We start from the raw sequence: 17,067 nt of genomic DNA, 5'->3' as shown, positions 1-17,067 counted from the left end.
GCCTGTAATAACCCAGGCTATTGGAGCTAAAGAGGTGACTCAGCAGTTCCCAGCAACTGTGACACTGGGTGGCACACAACTGCATGAAACTCCAGCTCCAGGGAAGCTGATGCCCAAGAACAGGTACAGGGCCTGACACAGTTCAGTCTTTTCTGTGTCCAAGTCAGCGTTGAAACATTTGTACTTGTACTGACTTCATTGAGAGACAACATCTGGCTTTTAATCATCTGATACTCTAGTAATGAAAGAAAGTAGGGGGATCTAAATATCCTGCTCTTTTCTTAGGCAAAGTTGCAGTCTTGGTCATTGTTTAAGCGTTATCCTTGTTAGAAACACGGGGGGTTGGAGGGATCCACAATCCAACGTCAGGAGCACCATACAGGAGCTGTTTAGCACAAGCAGCGGCCACAAGGCTTACTTCATTTCTTGGAAATGAACTGGTTTTGCTCAGACATCCTAGACATGTTGCCACAGATGCCACCAAGAAACCAGAAGGAGGATAAGCTATTCACTCATGAAGCGGTATTCTTCCTTTTGCTGTTAGGAATCCGATAAATAAAAATCTAACAACCTTTCAAAGTTTATGGTTCCGTGGCAACATTTCAAAGGAAAGAGTTACAAACACAGCAGTATCCAAGAACATCTGTCAGGTGGGAAGAAGAAAAGACAAGCAGATAACCAGCCAGCAGAGGAAAGAGGTGAGAAAAAAAAATTGTTCCCAACTAATGTTAACAACTGTAGTCGGTAGGAACTAAGTAGCCAGCTGAAGCCAAAGCGGATTCTGGTGACCGATCAGGACGTGGACTCCAGGACGTGGACTCCACTCAATGTTTCAATGTTCTGTTTGATTTCATTGACTTTGTTTCTTTTTGATTATTTAAATTGTGACGACAGTGAACCAGCGCAGACTGGCAGAGATGGAGCTCTCTTATGGTGCTGCCTGATTGCAGTGTCTGGGCCTTTCCCTCCCCACGTCAGAGCACTGCACTTGCCATTCATGTAGCTAAGCCCAATGGGCAGCTTCCTGGGTTCAGGTTCCAGCTTCCCCTTGTTGAGCAACATGGCACTAGCACTTTAACCTTTACTATCTGTGACATAGACTACCTTCGCCTGTCTCATAGACGCACCACGGCAGCTAAATGAATCAAAGCTTGGCGGGTGTTTAGAATGAGGAATGCACACAGTGCGCGTTCAACAAATATTCTCCACTTCGTACTTATCATGAGTTTTTCCAAAAGTCAACTGCTAAACCAAAGTCAAGTACGTTACCTCCCACATGTGGAAACTCACCACAGGAGATTGCTGACCCATGTTCCATTTACTTCATAACTAAAAAGGTTAATTACTGTCTCTGCCCTTATCCGTAACAAGAGTGAATAAGGCACCTTCTACGAAACTAGTCACCTAACAAGGTGCGCTCATTCAGTAACTGCTGCTTCATTAGATTTTGTGTAAAAGTTAATTATTATTTTAGATGAAAGTAAAACAAACAATCACAATATTGCATCATTATAAAACTTTTTCCAACTACAAGAGAAACTTTCTTTACTGTCTGTGGCCAATGGATCAAGCCTTGGCTCCCAGGTTTTCTTGTTTCCTGGAGAGTAGCCATTCATGGAGGGAGAAAGAGCTTCAGCTTAACCACATGACCACGAATGCAGCTCTCCAACAGCTGGCATTCAAGAGGAAGCAGGAGGCACCCTGCCTCCTCAGCTGGGTTCAGGTCCTCTGGGAAGGATATGAGGAAGTAAGAGCTCGAAAGTTCCTTTTACTTCCTAGGGAGACTAAACAATGTACGGAAAACAAATCATCCTGGTGTGCGTGTCTCCCTTGTCCATCTTGGCTCATCCAAACATTCTTTCCCTTTAGCAAACATTTCAAAATGTAACGCTGGCTCAACTCAAAGCATGCACCTGGGTTCAGACCACTAAGGTCTGAACCTTTGCAAAGGACTTTATTTTGTGTGAAAGAACAAAGTATGAGACTTAGGCAAGAAGACTGGGAGCTCAAGGCCAGCCTGAGCTTATAGGGTGAGAGTCTGCACTTTGAAATAAAAAAGAAAGAAAGGGAGAAAATTTGTGGTGATGGGGGTTAGATCAGTTACAGAGTGTTTGCTTAGCATGCATAGGGTCCTAGGTTCAAGCATCAGTATAAAAAGTAAATAAAAAGAAAGAACATGCCCAAACTACATTAAATAATACAGAAGAAGCACAGGGGGGAAAAACCTTCTATGGTCTAAATAATTACTAGTTTCAACAAAAGCAATGTTTACATAGCCTCTATTATGTTTGGGAATATCCACAGAAAAACTGCAAAATGGCCTTCTATTTTTAATCACCAAACTGCAGATGTCTGGAGAAGATGTGCAGCAGTGAGGATGTGTGCCTCCAGCTGTGGAGCCAGGTCCTGGGGTGGGTGTGTCCCTAGTCCTCTCTGGCGCTGCCTTGCTGAGAAGGTCTTTGAAGAAACAACAGTCAGATGCCTCTTTCCTGGAAGAACCCCAAAAAGCTGGGGACCAGTCTGTGGTCAGGCTACCAGGATGTTTGCAGTCAAGCTTTCAAGAACCACCACAGAGAAACCTGATGTCTATTTATATGGAGACAGTAACTTGGGCTTACTCTGTGAAACATGGGTTTCATAGCATTTCAAGATGCATGAACAGGAAAGCATCTTTAACTAAAGAAAAAAAAATGGAAACCGGAAATGCTCCAAAATCTGAAATATTCAAACATTGAAAAAAGCTAAAGAAGAAAATGTTGGCCCTGATCTCATGTGATAACTTGCAGTCAAACCACAGGGCCAGTAAGCCTCCGGGATGTCTAAGCTACGCATGAACATCGTGAGTTTCACTGTAGGCTTTTGAGCCCATCTCTCAGATATCTCATACATGCACATACCTCAAAAACTGAAAACAAATTCCGAAACACTCTGGCCAAAACAGTCATTTACATAAGACACCTAAGCTATTCTTTTCTTATAATGGAGAGGACCTTGCTAAGATACAGTGGAGAGGCTGGACAGATAGCTCACTAGTTACAAACACTGGCTGCTTTCCCATGAGACAAAGATTGAATTCCCAGCACTCCACTTTCACAGGACCTAATACACTATTATGGCTTCCTTGGGCACGAGGCACACAAGCAGTGTACAGATCTCTATGCAGCCAAAATGATCATACATGTAAAATAAAAAAGGTTTAAAAGATACAATAGAAAAACTTTCCTCCATATAAAAATCTGATTTTTTTTTTCATAACAGCAGTAAGAATCAAATGAACCAAAGGATTTTGTTGGTGTTGTTTCTTTTGTTTTAGTTTTGGTTCTTTGAGACAGGGTTTCTCTGTGTAGCCCTAGCTGTTCTGGAACTAGCTCTGTAGACCAGGCTGGTCTCGAACTCACAGAGATCTGTCTGTCTCTAAAGCTGTGCCTGACCCCATGCCTGGCTCAAAGTTTTATTTAATTCACTGATGGTTGTTTCTTATCACTTTGTGAGGAAAAAAAATTGGCCAATATCAGTATACAGACAGAGAATCTCTGTGGCCCTGGAACTTATCTAAAAGCCAGTTATTTGGTCAAGTGCCATGGCTCTTGATTTAGCTACTTTAAATAGAAGTGAGGAGCCTAGGGGTAGACTGTTGCTATATTAGGCAATATTTTAGGTCTTTTTTTTAATCTATACAATGTGCAAAACAAAAACAACAGAAAAGCATTGTGTGTCCCCATCACACAATGCTTGAGGGCCTTCTAAGAAAAAAAAAATTCCTGACAGACTTGGTGACGCACCTGTAATACCAAGAGTGTGGGGGTCAGGCAATTGTATTCCAAGTTAAGGGCCAGCCTGTGCTACCTAGTGAGAAAGAGGAGGCAGCAAGGTGGCTAAGTAGGCCAAAGGTGATTGCCACACAAGACCAGAATGTGCCAAACAGAGCAGGTGCCACCCACAACCCGGTCCCCGAACCTCAGCTTGTGACTATGCCATCACACACTCTAGTTCCAATGTACCTTTCTCCCAATTTATCTTGGTACTAATCCGTGCCCTACAGTCTCTGACAAGATAAGCAGGAATCCAACTAAGCAGTTGGCTCTGCTGTCTTCTTGATTTGCAGCCGAGTGGGGGTCACTTCTTCCCTTAGCAATCTGTCTGTTCTGGTCAGGCTCCTGGGTCCTACACTCTCTCCTTGCTCAGTCCTCGGCAGCATCCAGTGGTTGCCAAGAGGCCCAGGCAGTGGGAATGCAGATGCTGAACCTCAGCTTCTGGAGCAGGGATGAATTAACTGAAGCCAGGGGCTGGGAGCGGTCCTAGCGGTCCACTCACAGGCTCAACATCCCTGTGGGCTGCCACTTTGAAACTCTGCACAGCAGAGATAGCTTCCTCGCAACTCTACTGCCTGCTTTGCTCACTTTTTTCATTCAAGTCTTTAAAACGCTTTAGTTTTCTGGGTACAGTGGCCTTTCACTATCAGCAGTGCGACAAGGTCTAAAGGCTGTATAGATGCCCAAATCTGTGGAGGCTCTACTCTGTTATATAAAGGAGCATAGTATTTGCCTATAACCTATGCACATGGCTTGTGCACTTTAGATCATCGCTGGAATATTTATGGTACCCAATTCATTCTAAGTTCTGTCCCAGTAGTTGTTATACTGCGTTATTCAGGAAATAACAACCAACAGATCTGTAGTTGCTTGCACCAGTGCAAATTTTAAAAATATTTTCAATCCAAATTTTATTACAAATGAAGATATGGAAGGAAGGGTGTGGAGACTTGGCTTTATATATGGAACAACTCTGCTTTTGAGAACCAGTGGCTATAACTGCCAGCTAATCACATGCATATTTATGAGCGCTGAGCATCCAAGAAATGTTTTCTGAGTGATGAATAAATAAAGCACGGCTTCATGGATTAATAAATTCCACAGGTCAAATTATGCTTCTCTCCCCATCAACAAAATCAAATATGCAAAGTAGCCCCACACAGAAACTAAACAGACAGTAATGAAGATGCTGTGTTCCTTGACATGAGACCGTGAATCCAATTTAACCTCAAAAGAGAATCGTTGAATCCACAAAGATTCTTGGGCTGGTGCAGACACTGGCACTGTGTCCTTCACAGAACGTCTTGGCACTGAGTCAGTAGAAACCCCCTGGTCACACTGGCAAATCTGCATATAGAAATTAGCTTCACTGTGAGGACTGAGTAGGGGGGAAAAAAAACTATAAATACATGGCTGGTGCCAACTAACTTTACTCTAGTTAAAGAAAAGACATTTAACTAGATAAAGAAAAGACATTTAAAGAAGGCCCAGATCAAACTGAAGGGTGAGAAACTATGACAACTCCATAGTCAGGGTATATAGCAAGGCAAGAACTGGCTCTTCCTTTGAACGACAGTAAGTTCATCATGCAGAGATGCTAGCGTCAGCCAGACACACAGTGTGAAAATCTGTTTCTTTGTGAGATCAACTGGCTTTGTTTTGCTTTTCAGTTCCTTTACACTGTGTTGTTTAAATATATATATATATATACATATATATATATATATATACATATATATATACCCTGTTTGGAAATGGAACTAAAGTAGAAGCAGAAAGGTGCATACCTTTGAGACAGCTCTGTGTTGGATAGGCAGCTCCATGTCAGCATAGCTGCTTTTTTTATCAGCTTCTTGTTGCACCAAAGCATGCATTGCGCTAGACTTCTCTTTCTGCACTTTTCTACACTGTGTCACTTAACACAAGATGCTCCACCTTGGAAACACATAAGGACCCCCCCCCCCCTAAAGTTTACGAGGAAGACTTTCAACAGAGATACTCTTTCAGGGGGTTGGGAAGATAGCTTTGTGTACATCCCTAAGGATCTGAGTTCATAACCCCAGCACCCATGAGAAAAGCCAGGTGAATGGCACCTCCTGTAACCCTGGTGTTGGGAAGAGGACAAGTGGACCCTTGACAGAGATAAGAGGCCTCTTGACTAGCCAGTCTAGCAGAGGCTATGAGCTCCAGGTTCAATGGGACTCAGGAGAATAAGACGGAGACATGATTGAGGAAGGCACCTGGCATCTACCTCTGACCTCCAGGTGCACACAGGTGCGAATACGAACCCATCCCAAGGCACCCTCCTACATGAACATCCACAAATAAATAAATAATAACCAGGCGAACAGACATTCCTTCAAGCTGTGAATGTAGCTCAGTAGTAGAATGCTTACCGAGCTTTGCACAAGGCCCTGGGTTGCATTGCCCAGATTGTGTGTGTGTGTGTGTGTGTGTGTGTGTGTGTGTGTGTTGGGGGTGGGGTGAGGTGAAATCAATGAAAGTGTGACTAGAAACAGCAAATCATTAGGTCAGAAAGTATCTTCTGGAGTTATTAACTCAGTGAGCAATACAGGATTCTGTAGGGCAATCACAGCAAACCTCTAAGGACTGAGACCCTGTTCCCTGCAGGCAAGCTGAATTGCTTCTTTAAAAGGAAAAGAACTTTCCTCCTTACCCACTAATGCACAGACTCTATTGTAGCAAGCCTTCCTCATTTTCTGATGCCCTCTGTCCTCACTGCCCGTATACCACTTTGTCAGAAATCTGCAGGATCTTTCATTGAATGAGATGATGAAAATCCTGTCAGGTAAGTATGCTGCTGTGCTGGTTGTTTTGTGTCAAGTTGGCAGGAGCAAAGACATATCTGAAAAGAAGGACTTTTCAGAGAATGGCTCCAAAATATTGGCCTGCACACAAGTCTGTAGGGGCATGATTAATGATTAATGACTGATGTGGGAGGACCCGTCACCCAGGCAGTGACATCCCTGGGCAAATGGTCCTGCATGGCATGAGAAAGCAGGCTGATCAAGCCATGGAGAGAAAACCAGTAAGCAGCAACCCTCCATGGCCTCAGCTGAAGTTCCTGGGTTCCTGACTTGAGTTCCTGTGCTAACTTCCTTTGATGGTTGACTGTGATGTGGAGTATACAATGTAATAAACCTTTTCATCCCTAAGTTGCTTTTGGTCATGGCTTTTTATTGCAGCAATAGAAACCTTAAGACACCAAAGAGAGACACACCAGCCAGCTTGATAGGCAAGCTGGAGTCAGAAGAAAGATCATTTATCAAACTCAATGATGTATCTTCAAGACCACTCTCTGTCCATATTTCTGCACATAAACTTTTAAAAACTGTTCTTTAGAATTTTTAGCAAAAATATACACAGCATAAAATTTACACCTCAACTATTTTAAGGCTGTAACTCATGGCACAGGCATTGCTACCGTCTATCTTCAGAACCCTCTTCATCTTGAAAAATTGAATCTCTGTGCCCAGTAAACAGTCTCTCCCCATCCCCACATCCTTGGAGGCCCTGGAAGCTGCCATCCTATTTATTGACTAGTCCGCTGTGGATTGACTAGTCCAGGTATATTAGAGCAACCACAGTATTTTTCCTTGTGTAACTGGCCCGACTCTGCATGGCATCCTCAGGGCTCATTTATGTTGTATCAAGGGCCAGAATTTCTTCCCTCTTAGGGTGAGTAGCCTAATATACACATAGAACACTTTCCTTTGCCCCTTGGTTATTCTGAATTACCCTGCAATGAACTTGGGTAGGCATATATCTCAAGCTTTCCTGCTTTCACTCTTTTGGGGCATCATCTCTTGAGGAACTGTCCCTAGTGGCTGGCCCATTTTACCTGCCCAATATGAATGCATAAAGACTCCAGTTGCTTCAGATCCTGGCATTCAGTTTTTCTGCTTGGCTTTGTTTTCTTTGATTTTTGGTTTTTGTGGTTTGTTGTTGTTTGTTTGTTTGTTTTTGAGTAGCCATCCTTTGCAACTCTTTGTCCTTTTTCAATAACACTTATTACCATTAGCTCTATGCTTTAAAGCCGGTTTGGAATCATTCACAACCTGGAACCCTCTACCAACAACCTCTGAGTTTTAACACAAAGTCTAGCATGGCCCGTGAGTGTCCAGCGACTCACAGCTAGGCAGGGTTAAGCTCACAGCCCATGGGTCACCAGGGTGGCACTCTAATCTAGCTGAAAATGAACAGAAACCTCACATTGGTTGTGGTGGGTGCTCAACATGCTAATTATAATCCTAATTATACTTGTTCCTACTTACGGTGATGTTCTTTCTATGATACAAAGTGTAGGACTGGTCCCAAAGGTACAACATTCTTTCCTTGAAACCAAACAGCAAAAGCTGGTGACTGCCCCAAAACTTAGATCTCTTCTTCAAATGGCTTGCAGACAAATGTTTGGGTAAAGCTAACAATTTTTAGGGTAGAGTGGCTGCCATTTATCCACTTGCTGATCCCCCTTGAAGTCTACGGGTCTCATAACAAGCAGCAATGGGTATTATTTTCTAGCTTTGAATTACCCTCTGGGGAACACCCTTTGAGTATTTCAGTTATTCACCCACCTCTCCAGAGCTATGGAAGTGTGCTAGCTGCCTTTTGATTCTACATCATAAATACTTTCTTAGAGCCAGCACTGGATGGCACACCCCTTTAATCCCAGCACTGAGGAGGCAGAGGCAGGTGGATCTCTTTGTGTCTGAGGCCAGCCTGGTCTACAGAGTAAGTTCTAGGACAGCCAGAGAAACACCGTGAAACCCTGTCTTAAGAAGCATAAATAAATAAATAAATCAATAAATAAATAGCTGCTTACAAAAAATTGTCAGGATGCTGCCTGTGACTGAACGTGAAGTGGGGGGCTCCTTACTAAAAGTTCTTCATCATTTTTAGTCAGGGACTCTCCTATCAAGCCTTATTACAGATTCTAGAAGGAGGGCTAGTGACAGAGCTGGAACACCGTTCCCTCAGGATCCAATCCTGAGCATTCACCATGGGCCTTCCTCCTGGCATTGGGCCCTTTACCTTTTGTATTTCCATCAACATCAGCTGGACTCTCAGGAGGCACTCCAGAAAAATTAGCTAAACTGAACACTGCACACTACGGAGCTTTCTGAGGAAATGCTCTGGCCAGTCATGGTGACACACAAGTATAAATGCAGGACTCAGGAGGCTGAGACGGGAAGGATAATGAGTTTTAGGCCAGCCTGGGGCTACAGAACAAGTGCAAGATTACCTTAGGATATACGGTAAGATAAGTATCAAAAAATAAGTTAAGACTGTTCTTAAGGCAGGGCATGATGGCACAAAGCTATAATGACAGCATCAGGGGTACTAAGGAGAAAGAATTGCAATTTAATTGCCAGCCTAGAGTACCTAGCAAGACTCTGTCTCCAATGAAGAAAGAAAAATCAAAGGGAGAAAGGAAAGAGAGAGGGAGTAAGGTAAGGAGGGAGAGAGAGTGGTGAGGGAAGGCAGGGGAAGCAGGGAATGAAAGAAAGGGGAGGGAAGACAGAAAGAAAGAGAAACAGTTCTCCATTTTCACATTTCCAAAATGCAGTTTACAATTACTTTTGGCCCTTGATATCCATGATCTCGCATCTGCAGATTCAACCAACTACTGACAGAAAATAGTCACTGTTGAACACGTATAGACTTTGTTCCCTAAAGAATATCATCTAGCAAGTAGTTACATTGTTTTGGGCATCATAAGTAATCTAGAGATGGCTCACTGAACAGGAGAGAACTTGTGCAGTCACACACAAACACATTCTTGAGAGACTGTGGAACCAGTTATTCACAGATAATAGGGACAACAGCAATATCCTTATGAGCAACCTACAGACTACTGTAGCTCCAAAGTGCTTGGCTTCTGCAGGCACTCTGTCTTCAGTCCATCGTTTCTTGTAAGGCCATTTTTTTTTTTAGTTAGAAAAATGCATGCATTCTGCGTTTATGTATTTAAGACCAGCCTGGTCAACTTAGAGAGAGACTGCTTCAAAATAATATATATATATTTTTAATCCAAAATGTGCTTATTGGGAGGGTTTCCGGCCATCTTCCCTTGGGGTTCTTTTACTGCCATTTGTCAGGAAAGAGCATCCTTCCATCAGCTTTGTTTTTCCACCTCTAGGCTGACAGGACAGTGGAGCAGACAACAAATGCACAAGGCTCCCCTTTGCACTTGGCTAACAGCCATGGGGTTTAGCAGGGTTCTGGGCATTTCACATCCACGAAGCAGAAACTGGGGCTGTGCGCCAGGGGTTTCTCTAGTGTTTCCTCTCTTCTCCTTCTGGGTGGGGTGAAGGAGGTCCTTTGTGAGAGGAATATTCTCTGCTGAGTAAAACAGTCACCTCTGAGTACTTTCAAGGAATGGAGAGTTGGTTTGGTGGTAGAGTGCTTGCCAGTATCATGCAAGTTAAGTACATAAATAAATGTGAAATAAAATAAAGATGAGAGTTGGAAGTGTTTGATGGATGGTAGAATGCTTGCTTAGTACACACAAGAAAGAAGCCATCATCCAACCTCCAGGAAAAAAAGCCACTATGAAGACTTTGGAATAAAAAACAATGATATGCAGAGCATATAGATGATATTTCCTACCTATGTGTTATTTCATGGGTACTATCATGTTACCTGTCATTTTGTATGTATGTATGTATGTATGTATGTATGTATGTATGTATGTGTATGTATTTTAAATAAAAGGAAGCATTTTATTTTGGCATCTACTTTGGAGTGGAGTAGTTCACAATCCGTTGACTCCTATGCTTTAGGCCTATGACAAAGAGGCACATTGTGGTTGAAGCATGTGGCACAGAAAACACACTCGTCTCATCACTATGAAATAAAGCAGAGGAAGAGGGAAGCCTGAGAACCCACTATGGCTTTTCACGGTGCAGCAAGAATGACCCGAAGGCCTCCTTCGAGGTCCTGCTCTGGGAATCTCCACTTCCTCCACACAGCACCAAGATGGGAGTGAGGCCTCAAACACAGCTACTTTAGAGATCCTTCCGAATGCAAATCATGGCAGGGATAGATTCATTCTAACTTAAACATTATGCAATGTAGACATGTATTAAAACATCTCAGGGTACTCCACATATGTACAACATTTTAATGCCTCAGGTAAACATGTTTTAAAATTTATTATGTTTTTTGGAATAATAATGTAATCACATCATTCCCCCCCTTCCATTTTCTCCCTTCACTGCCTACCATGCATTTCCCCCTTGCTGTCTCTCAAGTTCATGGATCTCTTTTTCTTTAATTGTTACATGTGTTTGCATGTATATGTGTGTGTGTGTGTGCGTGTGTGTGTTTGTGTGTAAGTGTGAGCACATGCACATGCATGCGTGCGTACCTGTGTGTGTGTTCCTAAACTCATAAATATAACCTGCTCAGTCTGTATAATGTTACCTGTAGGCATCTGATCTCAGGGCTGACCACTAGGTATTCCATGAACAACTAAGGGGCTCTTCCCTGGGGAAGGCTATTTCTCCCACTCTCAGCATTTCTCAGTTGTATTCAGCTTTCAAAAAGCACTTTTGGGCTGGGCAGATGGCTCCATGGCTAAAGCCTTTGCAGAGGAAACAAGGGACCCCAGAACCCACAAGCATGTGATTTAATTCCAGCGTTGGAAGCCAGAGACAGGATTTCTGAGGAAGCTGGCTAGTCAGACAAGCAGGCTATACAAGTGAGCTCTGTGTTGGACGGAGAGACCCTGCCATAAAAGAATGATGTGGAAGAACTGTCAGTTCCAACCTCAAGCCTCTACACACACACACACACACACACACACACAAACCCATGATAAGAGGAAAACAGCATGTTGCCATATTAGGAAGTATAATCAAATGCTATTTGGGAGACATGTACATTTGGAGGCATATTCCTTTGTATGGATAGATGCCTCTTAATTTGGATTGTTTGGTTTGGTTGTGAAATGGAATGTCACTGTTTTGGTCAGACTGGCTCCAAACTCCAAAGCACAAATGACCCTCAGCTTCTTGTGTAGCTGGTAGTATAGGCCTGTGCCACTGCAACCAGCTGCTTTTGTGTTTCCCTAATGAATCTCTACCCAGGCCCAGGCTCACCTCTGCTCACTTGCAGCCCAATAGAGCTCCCCAAGCTGGCATAAGAGGTCTTCACGCCACCCTGATCCAAAGGAAAAGCTCCTCAGTCAGATTTTGATGTCCCTTTGTCTGTCTGCTTGTTTTTTGGTGTGCTATAGGCATAGGATAAATGTGTTTCTTTAGACAGGGATTGTGCTTGTGGTAGTTTGACAGTTACTGCTGTGTTCCAAGAGTTAAATGAAAGACTATACACTCAGGAGCTTAAGAAACAGCCCTAAACTACTATAGTCAAGAAAATGTAGTGTATGGACACCAAAAAATTGTGAAACCTTAACTTTGAGTTTCCACGAGGGGGAAATTTCAAAACATACATCTTTCTGGTGCTGGAAAAAGTAAGAGTGCATATTTCCAAATATACAACTTCCTGCTGAAGGTCTTTGCCTAAGAACACTTTGCACCCTTCCTGTGTCACCCCACCTTTCTCTTTTCCCTCCCCTCCTCCATCCACCCCTCTCATCTCTCTCCCTCTCCTGGGAAAACTGGTTATGAACCTGCACACCAAGCAAGGGTAGAAGAAGGAACCCTGAGGGAAAAGCAGCTCTGGGTGGTTTGAAGGGAGGAGCCCCACAGGCAAATGACTGGAAGGTGCAGGGTGTGGGGTATCACTTCCTTTGTGCCTTCTCCCTCTGGCTGAGTTCTGTTCTCAGCAACACTGCTTTCCCGTGGAAAGCAGAAGTGGTCCTCTCTCTCTCCAGAGAGTGTCTCAGAGAACAGTTTCTCCTTTCCTCTGCCTCATGGGAGTTAACACTTACAGGAAGCATGAGGCACCCACTTAGACCAAACACCAAGGAGCTATCAGGGCTTCAAGAACCAAAGTGAACACTGATCCACCTAGGCAGTCTTCTTGTGGACTCTCAGCACTCAACATGATTGCCTTCAAGCTGGTATAGCTTCTCAACAAATGTTTGACTAGTACAGAGAGAGGAGGAAACTAGAAAAGGCGTGTTCAAGAGTAGCTTCCAATCAGTGTGGCCTGGAGTCAGAAAGACGGCTAGGGAAATTTTTGATGCTCACCAAAAAGTGGAATTGGGCACAAAAAGAAATAATGGCTTTGAAATATAAACTGTAGAAAAGAAAATAAAAAATGAAAAACAAAACAAAACAAAAAACAGTCCAGGCTTCACACATATGAAGGCTCCTCCTTGGCCAATGAGACATTTAGGAAACAGTCTCTCAAACTGATTCGTGAGCCAGGCATGGTGGCACCATAATCCCTGAACTTAAGAGGAGAAGGCAAACTATACCAGGAGTTCAGAGTCAACCTTAGCTTCAGAGTGAGTTTGAGGCAAGTCTGGGATATCTGAGACCAGGTCTTTCTCCAAAACATAACAAATGACTGTGACTTTAGCATCTGTGTGGTTTCATAGGACACCATTTAAGGATCTTTGCCTAATGAACAGTGACTGTGGGTCCAATAATGAGGGCAAATATAATCTCTTCCCATAATGGGTAGACCAACATCATGCCAATGACGGGGAGAACGACATCTTTGTAAGAGAGCAGGAATCACGCTGCAAAGGCATTGGAGGTTGTTGAAACACAGTCAAGTCAGGAGGACTTCCAGAGAACCATGTCCTGACTATAAACACAACTTTCAAGAAGCAGTTTCATGGCAAACAACAAATTGAACGGCTTGTCAGGTAAGAAGGAAAAATGAAAGCCTGAGCAAAATAAAGAAAAGGCCCAAATTATAAAGAATTGAGGCTACCGCAGGCTGTACTTGGCAGAATTTGATTTAATCATTTAAGCTTATTATTCAACATTATAGGAAAGTCCTTCTGGCTAACGAAAGACAAAGATGAGGGAAGGCATAAATCTTAACGCTGGCCTGTTGCACACTTTCGAATCCCTCGGTTAACACCCCGTTTTCTACACTTCGGCATCTCCCCTCAAATGGGAACTTCAATGTGAGAGATGACGACAGCGTTCACTCAAAGTTTCACAATGTAAGCATCAGGAAACTAGGCAGCTGAAGAAATAGTTCAGTGTTTCTGACGGGAGAAAAAGCTTCCTCTCCCACTTCCTTCTCTTCGCTGAAAGATAGGAAGCAATGACTGTAGAAGGGTACTGGCACAGCAGACACTCAGAAAGTCAGGCGCGTCCTCTTTTGACAGTTAGTCCTTAAACATTTCTGGCTAACTGGTAAGTGTTGTAACCAAGGCAGTTGCAGCAGGTATGCTGGCTGTCACGGACTGTCCCACACTCAAGAGGAAACACTGCTGAAAATACAGGGGATGGCTTCTTAGAGATCTGCTGCTACAGATCCCCAGACTTAGTTCAGGAAACTACCAAAAGAGTAAATAAATTGCTCCATGATTCTCTTTCTCAAATGTGTAATGATTTTATTTTAAGTAATTGGCTACTGGCAAAGTAGGAGAAGCATACCTATAGCATCCAAAGACCACTTAACCTTTCACCACAGACAAGCTCCTGAGTCTCTTGTTTGTATCTGTCCCTGCCTATCCTCTAGGGAACCATGATGGGTCCAAATGAAATCAACACTGACAAGCTTCAGAAGTCATGAACAAGCAAAGCAAACAAACAAAAAGCATCATCTTCATTGCTAAAAAAATTTTTAAAAAATGCTCAGAATGACTCCAAACTGGTTCCATCGCCAATGTACCATTGGCTAATGCCTTCCTGATTGTGATGGTCCTTCAGTGTTGATTAAACTATGCATCCTAAGGATCATTTGTTCCAGGGAGCTGTAACAATATCCCATGCTGTGTATGTGTGCACATTGTATTCCTATTTGTGAAATCAGTGCAGGTTTATATATGATCAAATAGTTTCATTTTGCCAAGAGACATCTCTATGAGAATAAACTTTCATCTCAGATGTTTCTGTAATTTATTTGTGAACACCAATGCTGATGGAATTAGGAGGTCCTCAAAGTCCCTGATCTGCAAAGCTATCAGGAACACTTCCCTCCCCCCCCCCCCCCCCCCCCCCGCTGAAAGGAAGCCACTTGCAGTGGAGGGCAGGGGAATATTATAAAGCACCCAAAGACTCTAAGACAAAATGAGGGTGACTACCTTTACAGAAACTGTCTTAGCGCTGAACATCAAGACCTCCTCCAAAATGCACAGACAACAGTCCTGAGCAGGGATTTCCATTTAGCTCTCTGGTGCTGTTTTACAGTGTCCTCGCCCTTATAATAGAAGTGAGGACAGCAGGGGCCAGGGTTCCAATGGGCAGGCCTTCCTTCCTTCTTGTAAGTAATCTTCGCTGAGCACTTATCAAGCACCAGGCACCAGGCCTTCATTTTGGACAGGAGAGATAAAACTGTTGTCATGTCATGGGAATTGTCGGGACGAGAGGCCTACAAACATGAGTGGCTGCCGTGAGGAAACAATTTCAGCTAAGGTCCAAAATTTCAGCTTTGGCGAGTGGTGTGTACCTCACAGTTGGGGATTTCTGGCTCCTGACCTCTTCCTTCACACCTGAGGTGCCTGTGGGGCAGCATACCTTTCAGGTATTTATTGAGCAGGTTTTCAAAAGTCAGGTGGCTCAGTCAGACATGTGGTCTCAGGTCTAAAAATCATCAAACTGCCGATAATCAAAGACCTTTGTTTTCATAGAGTGTCGTTTGTATCAAGTAACATTTGCATAACATAACGCGGGGAATGTTCGAGAACCTACGGGGCAGGTTAATTGTCAATCACGAGGACAGTCAAACCAGGCACTTCAATAATCCGCAGTTGCACACAACTGAGAGACTGCATGGCCTAGATTCCCACCTGAATTCGGAGGAATTTGGGAAGTTGGGCGGATTGGCATAATGAGCACAAACACGGATTACTCAACGAAACGAAGAGACGACCACAAGCGCCCAGAGTAGCGGGGCTATTGGATAAAAGCCCTACACAAACAGCAAAGCCACCGCAGCTAGCCAAGATAAGGCAGGCCAATGGGAACTATGGCATACACCCTTCCCCCATCCCGAAGGAAAGGCATCCCTGAATTCTTAAAATAACTCCAGCTTCCTCTTGGCCAAGGCGTCGGACGGCTCCTCTGCGGGGCGGAGAGAAGCTGAGCTCCGCGGGAGTTCGAGCTCCTGCCTTGGTGGCAGCCGCTGGACGTCACCACCTTGCTCCGAGTCACCAGGGACCGCAGCCGTCAGCCATCCTTAGAGAGGCCGGGGTCAATCCTCATTCTCATCCCTGGGGACCCTGGGTCCTACCGGGGGACCAGATACTGAATTCCAAGTCACTCGCTCTCGAATCCCTGCTGCGCTCCCCTTCGGGGTGGACTGAGGCTCCCCGGCAGAGCAGAAAGCTGGAGCCGGGCACGCGGATGGCTGACGCCGGGGACCCAGGGACGTCCGCCCGGTGCGCACCTCCCACCACGCCCCCGCGCCGCTCCGCTGCAGACACCTGCGGAGTCGCCGCCCCCGCGTCCCCGCTCGATCGCTCCGGCGAGTCACACTCTTCCCCAGGCTGGAGGCGTTCAGATGCTCTCACCACCCCGGGCTGGTGCCAGCGCCGCCGAGAAACAGCGCGCGACCTCTGCTGCCGCCGCCGCCGCCGCTGCACCGAACCCCCCAGCCCCGAGCTAAACAAGCGACCTGTGCTCCGGCCAGTGGCCGGGCCTCGGTCCCTGCCCGGTTCACCTTCCGTGCCCACCCTCGGCTCGAGCCCCCGCGACTCACTCGCTGGCGGTGGAAGTTTCGGGGTGGCGGAACTCCACGGTGACTTCGGTTCCAAGCTGCGCACGCGACGGGTTGGCCCTACGGGGCCCGCCTGGGAAGCGGCTGCGGGCCCGGGGCGTAGGACGCGCGTGTCCGGCGGTTGCGGGCACACCGCTCGGAGGACAGTGTCCGACCTGCAGCAAACAACGTCGGCCTGGAGGCTCCCAGGCCCGGCTCGGTGGGAGAGGAACTGGCTGTCGCTGGGCTCGGCCGAGAGGTCCCAGCTACTTCCTGGTGCTCGGATTTGCATACTGTGCTGGGAGGGCGGGGAAGTGACCGCTTGGTTCCTATCCAAGGTTTGGTATTTAGTGTGGCCGTCGCGCAGGGTTTTGCAAGCAAACAGGCTTTGGAGACCCAGCGCGCGAGTTGGAAGAGTGGGGGCAGTCTCGGAACCAGCGTTCTT

The 17,067-nt window shown here is 45.1% G+C and overlaps 1 protein-coding gene across 2 annotated transcripts in view; it reads right to left on the bottom strand.

Annotated features, from left to right (window-relative positions):
* Positions 1-16,758, bottom strand: part of Lyn (LYN proto-oncogene, Src family tyrosine kinase) — a 117,771-nt gene extending 101,013 nt beyond the window's left edge. For both annotated transcript variants that reach the window (XM_060385932.1, XM_060385933.1), the window contains exon 1: positions 16,626-16,758. The gene's annotated coding sequence lies outside the window, so the exon portion shown is untranslated. The remainder of the gene's footprint in view (positions 1-16,625) is intronic.
* Positions 16,759-17,067: the final 309 nt, after the last annotated feature.

The sequence above is a fragment of the Meriones unguiculatus genome, chromosome 6 (assembly GCF_030254825.1).
Source record: "Meriones unguiculatus strain TT.TT164.6M chromosome 6, Bangor_MerUng_6.1, whole genome shotgun sequence".
NCBI lineage: Eukaryota > Metazoa > Chordata > Mammalia > Rodentia > Muridae > Meriones > Meriones unguiculatus.
The sequence above is the reverse complement of the archived record's forward strand: the minus strand, read 5'-3'. Positions and strand labels throughout refer to the sequence as shown.